Genomic DNA, 6,825 nt, shown 5'->3' on the forward strand with positions numbered 1-6,825 from the left:
TTTCTATATACGTAGAGCTGCCTATGTGTCTCCTGTACGCACATTATCTTTAGGCCTGTCTCTCACGCATTGTCTCACACCTCTCTTCCTAATCGATGAGTATGATTCTAGCAGAGCATTCTATAGGATGCCCCTTAAAGTTAGGTTGGATGAATAGTAATATCAGAGATAAAGGGGTTACCTTAGTACGAGAACCTAGGGTTACAAATCCTAGCCAGATTTGTTAGTGGACACAGAGTCCTTCACAATTCTGCTATCTTTGTCTTGTACGACTAGTCATCCATGGGTCTCCCTAAATGCGTCATGGGCCGACCAATGTGGTGTAGGACGGAACCGAACAAAGGGCCTCACCTCGACCCACCGGACCTCACGCGGTGACACACCCTATGCCCCCACGTCTCGTTATCTTCTCACACCCACACATACCAACACACACACCACACACACACAAAATATTCTCCTGGTGCCTCTATCTCCTCCCCCTTGCATATACACACTCAAGGGAATCTCTCGCCGTGACGTCATATCCGTCTCTCTCTCTAGACCACTCTCATTTCTCGTGCTATCTCTCCCCCCCCCCCCGCCGGCCCCTCTATCCATGCCTCTCTCAAATACGTAATACACACACATACCTCTCTAGGCCCTGCCAAATGCATCAACCACACATTCACACATGTTACATCATGTACCCCATTGATCTAAAAAGCCCTCTCTTCACATTTATTTCGCATACAACATTCCTTTTGAATAAAGTGTGGCCAAAAAATTATTTTAGAATTTCTACATATATACAACATTACAAAGTTATATGGAGGAGTATGAACGCTAATTTGCATTGCGTGGTGCCCATAATGATATTTATTCCGCACTGTGAATTTGTATATTTTTATACTATATGTAAAGTTAGTCATAATAAAGAGAAACAAAGAGCATCTCTCTCTCCATCGCATACCCCCTCTACGCCCCTTTCACGTACGCACACAAACTATCTCTAGGTCCTCTAAAAGTAAGCCCCTAGCACATTCACGCATGTTTCATATTTCTCTCGCGATATATACAGTGACGATCATTGTACTTGAAGCGAAAGCACGATACGTACATTGGACTTCAAAATCCACTCATTATGGTCACCATTTACGTTTTGTGGTTATTATACAGTCACGGGCTCACCGTACAACTCTGTATTTGCTCAATATACGACTAGTTAACCAGTTAAATGCTCCACATGGCAGCTCTAGTGTTGCATCACATTATCTTACTACCATCGGGCCCACATGTCGGCTTGTGAAAAACAAAGTTGGTGATGATGGTGTGCCTGCCATCCTGCAATATAAGTTGTCCGATTTATATGTGATGGATAGGAAAGAAACCATGGCAATATGCAAAAAGGTACCCACACACCTCTCCACATTTACAAATAAGGCCTTCCCTCGTTCATCCTTTTCTCTCACAAGATAAACTAGTCATACAGATGCATCTTGATGTTACGTGCAACGCACGGGCATCTTGCTAGTAAGAATGAAAACAAACGACAAAAGAATATTGGACGGTGGTTCGAAGTCATGACCGCGGGCATAGCGGACAAGGTGGCCTTGTATTGGTATGTTGAGCTGTCTGTTTTAACACACATGAGCTAGTGTGGTGATTATATACACACGCACGCATGCACACGAACTGCATGCACGCAACACTCACACGAACACATGCACCCACGCACGCATGCAACACTCACACGTACACATGTAGCCACGCATGCATGCAACACTCACATGCACACACACACACATGCATGCACACACCAGTACACCACATGACCAACACACACTCTCATGCTCAAGTGCTCAACCTACACGTGCATGCGCACACATTAGGCCCTGACAGACACATACACAACCAGGTGATTCCCGCGCACGGGTTGGAGTCTTGTCGCGCCTGTGTAAATTTGTGTTTATTTGACCTTTTCCCTATGCGAACTGACAAGTGGGACCCACAAGGAACATGGTCAATTTAACTAGTCAACATGGTGCCACGCGGACTATTTGTCCGGTCAACAGAGTGCAATCCGATGCTGAACCGTGAGCAAGTGACCGTATAATCACTTCAAAATGTATATAGTGACTGTAATCAGCTTATTCTGAAGTTCGGTGAGCATATTACGCTTTTCTCTCTATAGGCCCTCCAAAACTACATCTCTACACGTTCTCGCATGTTACGTCTAACAACTATGTAATACAGCACTACTACTACACTCTAACACAATAAATCATATGTGTTTTTAGTTTTACTAGATATCATATTGTTACTTAATTATTCAGTTTGCATACATTAAAATTGCCTTTGAAATGTATGGCCAGTATGATCTAGCGCGCGGGAAAAATCCCGCCCTTTCATGTTTAATCGGGTTTGTACCGATGGATCGTGCAAAACAGCAAAACTATAGTATTATACAATACAAGTGACAGTTCACGGGGCCGTCGTGTCGTGTACTCCTCCGTCGTAAGACTGGAGTGCTCGCTTTCATAAATCTTCTAGTCCCTTTCGCCGACATGTGGGACATCAAGCTACTGGGTCCACGTGCCATACCGAAATACAGTGTAGAGCAGCCGGGGTGAAGCACCCAGTCATGGTGTCGGCGTAATAATGAGCAATGAGGCCTCAAATCACAAAGCTGCACCTTTCGCGCAGTTAAGTTGGAGGGACGAAGTAATAATGCTAAAAAAAGAAGTTGGAGGGACGAAGCAACCATCATTTCACTCGTTGCTGAATCCGCTTCTCCCTCATCTTCTTCAAGTTAACCACGTGTTGCTTCTGCCATTGTTCTACCTCATGTGGGACGCGGATCGGCTTGGTAAAGTACTGACACGTGGGACTACATGTTAGCAAACCGCTAGGACAACATCCTCTAAAAATAAGAAACCTCCCCCGCAATCCGCGCGGCAAAATCACCTCCTTTTTACTAATCTTGATTCTATAATTTTTTTAGATCAATATAATTGAGATTTGTATAGATAGCACACAGGAGCAAAACCAAGTGGTACGGTTAAGGGCATCCATAATGTGTAGCCAAATGTGAAAATAGCTTTTGGCATTGTGGGAACCATTGTGGACGGTGTTGCCAAAGCCAAAAAGATGGAGCCGAAGCTCCCTGATTGATTGATCGAAGGAATAGAAAACTGCAACATCTCTCCTCTTTCTCCCATGCTTGGACACATGTACAGTATAGAGCACAGAGTCTACTCCCCTGTCCCTTCGGTCACAAATCACAAAGCAGTGAGGCGTCAAATCACAAAGCACGGACAAAGCAACCATCATTTCACTCTTCGCTGACTCCGCTTCTCCATCGTCTTCTTCGAGAAACCATCTCACCGTACTAAGCTGGACGGATGCCACTATTGTGTACTAGTAGTACTAGTACGTTTACGCGTTCTTTGGTTCAATGGACTTCCTGGATGCAAATAAGGCGGTAGTCTCGGCTTGCAGGCGGCACTTGCGAATGACTTACCGTGGTCTCCCTCAATGGTGTTCTCCGTCGAACGCACTTCGCCAAACCACAACGTTCGAGATATCGTCGACGTCACTGCAATGGGGAAGGAAGTCAAATATAGTTACTACCTCCATTTTTCTTGTACACAAGGCTAGTATATCAAAATTACAATTTGCAAAAGGCCACTAACAGTAATCAAGGAAAAATTGATGGGGTTTGCCTCGTACTAGCAACCAAGGACATTAATATCCCCTGGATGCATGCAGAAGTGAGAAGGTTGGTTTGCATGGCGCTGCATTAATCAAGCGTTTAGGAGTGAGATGGTTAGCTCTTTGGGCTTTGGAGAAAAAAATATGCATTAATTAACACGTGAAATGAGGATTTGTATCGATTAATCCCGTGAAGGAAAACCCCGCCTTTCTTTTTTAACACTAGTACTCCTAGTACATACGTACTTATCCTGTTTGTCTCTAGGCCTTGCATTGCCATACTTCGCCACACATTTTTGCCAAGCTTGCCTAAAGTTCTCAAAATGAAAAGGAGGTACACTTGTGCACGGCTGTCGCGGTCGCACTGCACCCTCACATGGTCGCTCCTGCATGTCGCGGTTGCACCCCACCCTTACATAGTTGCTCCTGCACGCTGCAAACCCAACCAAGGGAATGCACCCTCACTGACATGTGTTGTCGCATGTGAACAAACCAAACTCAGCCATCCTACCATTGACACAGAATTTTTGTTCATAGAGTATGTTTATCCAACCGCATGTTGGGGAGTATCTGTATGACCCGTGCGGTGGTCTGTTGGGGAAGAAGAAGAGGTGAGGAAGAAGGGTTAGGAGACGTAGGATATTCATCCAACCGCCGGAAATGGTAGACTGACCAAAGTCAGGCGACTTGCATAACAATATATGTTTTTACACAGCAAAAGATCCATAAAAACAACAACATAAAGAAAAATTATCACTGCTCACGAAACGAGACGGTCTCATCGTCTTTGGCTGCCGGCGCGCACCAGCCATAGCTGCCGACGTGTGTCTCCGCACCATGGTTGTCCTCGGCCTCCGGATACTAGTTCACGCGGAGCGTGCGGGCGCTCTGCACGGACGATAGCACCGCCCGGTTCAAGTCGAGGACGTCCGGTTCCGCCTGCAGGAGGGCCTCGATGGCAGCGGCATCCTCGCGCTCCGCGTTGAGTCGAGCCTCTGCCGCCCGGTTCAAGTCCAGGACATCCGGTTCCGCCTGCAGGAGGGCCTCGATAAGAGCATCCACGCGCTCCGCGTAGAGTTGAGCCTCTGCCACCCGGTTCAAGTCTAGGACATCCGGTTCCGCTTGCAGGAGGGCCTCGATGGCAGCGGCATCCGCGCGCTCCGCCTCAAGTTGAGCCTCCGCCGCCCGGTTCACATCCACGACATCCGGTTCAGCCTGCAGGAGAGCCTCGATGGAAGCGGCATGCATGCGCTCCGCGTCGAGTTGAGCCTCTGCCTCCCGGTCCACATTTAGTATCGCCAGGTTGAACCGCTGGTCCGCCTGCACCGTGGGGGACTCGAACACCGGCACGAAGTCGACGTCCATCGTCTCATACCCATCGGGGGCCTTCTGCACCGCGACCTCCGCCATGAACATTGGATCGGCTTCCTCCTCCTCGTAGCTTGGCTCCAGAGAACTCGGGGATTGGCCCGCCGCAAAGCGAGCTTGGGGACGGAGGTCTGTGGCGCCGGCTGCCACCGCGATTTTTGCGCGGCGCTCCGGCGTCAGCATCTTGTAGTACGTGATCTTGCGGCGCACCATGGCTTTCTGGAGAACTAGGGGACGCTTAATGCGGGCTAGGGGATCGAAAGGTGGGGGGATGGGCTGGAGATTAGGTGTGGTTTTAGGGCAGTGGCTGGCGTAGGCCGAGCAGCAAAGGTTCTAGTGTGAATAGTGGTTTTGGTGACGATCGGTCAATCGGTTTTGATTGTACATCGCTCTTGTCGCGTTCGTGTTGCAGCCCAGCACGCTGGACCCTCCACGTTGCTCACTGAATGGAACGCGCTTCGTCTTGCGTTTTCGCTCGCTTGTGAGACCGCAGTTGAGAGCAAACTGACGTCCCTCCCCCTCCCCGCCCGCGTCATTTATACTACCACTCCCTCCATTTTTTGCGGAGTAAATAAAAACAGAGGGAGTATACTACGGATGAGGATCCCCTGACGTGGCCGAACCCATTGAGTAGCTGACATGTGGGGCCTAGCTAGCAAGCATGGGGTCCGCCTGTAAGTGATCGAAAGGGAGATTAAGGCAGGGATACCTACGTCAGAGGATCCACTTCCACTACTACTCCCTCCTTCCATTTACTATACAGGGCCTAATGCGTTTTTTGAGGCTAACTTTGACCAAATGTTAGAGAAATAATATATGACATGCAACTTACACAAAGCATACGGTCAAATTCGTATGTGGAAGGACCTTCCAATGATATAATTTTCACATTATACATCTCATGTACTATTAATCTTGTCAATAGTGAAATGCGGTTTTGAAAAATGCATTAGAGCATGGTTAATAATATAGCCAGTCGTTGGCTATAAGGAACTGTCATGTCATCTATTATATGCACTCATACAGTAGTGTGGGCTATAAGGTTGGCTATTTCCCGCAAAAAAAAATATAAGGATAGCTATTGTATTAGTACCCTTTTCCATCTCCTCTCTATCTCTTTCTTCATATTTATTGTATTTAACTAGGAATGCGTATATAGCTAGGCTCTTGCATGAGAGCTCACTCCCCTTACTTTTTCACATCTCTCTCCTCCAATATAAATGGAAGGAGGGAGTACTACTGTGAGCACTGCATACTCTAGTACAGATGTTGTCAGTACTCCACTAGTACTATTGGACAGGGAGCTTAAAAAAGTTACTATTGGACTGGCTATACATTGCGAAATCCTAGTAGGAAGAGCATGCGCGAGAACAAGCACATTCACGTGGTTGAAAACAAATTGGAAACAATCTCAAGTACAAATCTAGGAGTACGTACGAATCTAACAATATTGATTGGGCGTTGTTGAATGTTGATACTTTTTTGATCAAAGTAGAGATACTTTGACTACACATAAAACTTATATGTAAACTAGAAATGATAGGAGGGAGTATATTGCATGTTAAAAAACGAAACGAGCATTGAACACCCTTTATATATGATTTGCGGATGCTATGATCACCGGTTCAAATTTTTGAATCCGCCTTAGGTATCACACATGCCCCCACTCGTTATCTCTCGATTTCATCTCGGGGTCCGGAGATCGATTGAAAGAGGACTAGGGTGGGTACAATATGTTCATTTCACTTATGAACATACAATATA

Source organism: Triticum dicoccoides, chromosome 2B, assembly GCF_002162155.2.
Source record: "Triticum dicoccoides isolate Atlit2015 ecotype Zavitan chromosome 2B, WEW_v2.0, whole genome shotgun sequence".
Lineage (NCBI taxonomy): Eukaryota > Viridiplantae > Streptophyta > Magnoliopsida > Poales > Poaceae > Triticum > Triticum dicoccoides.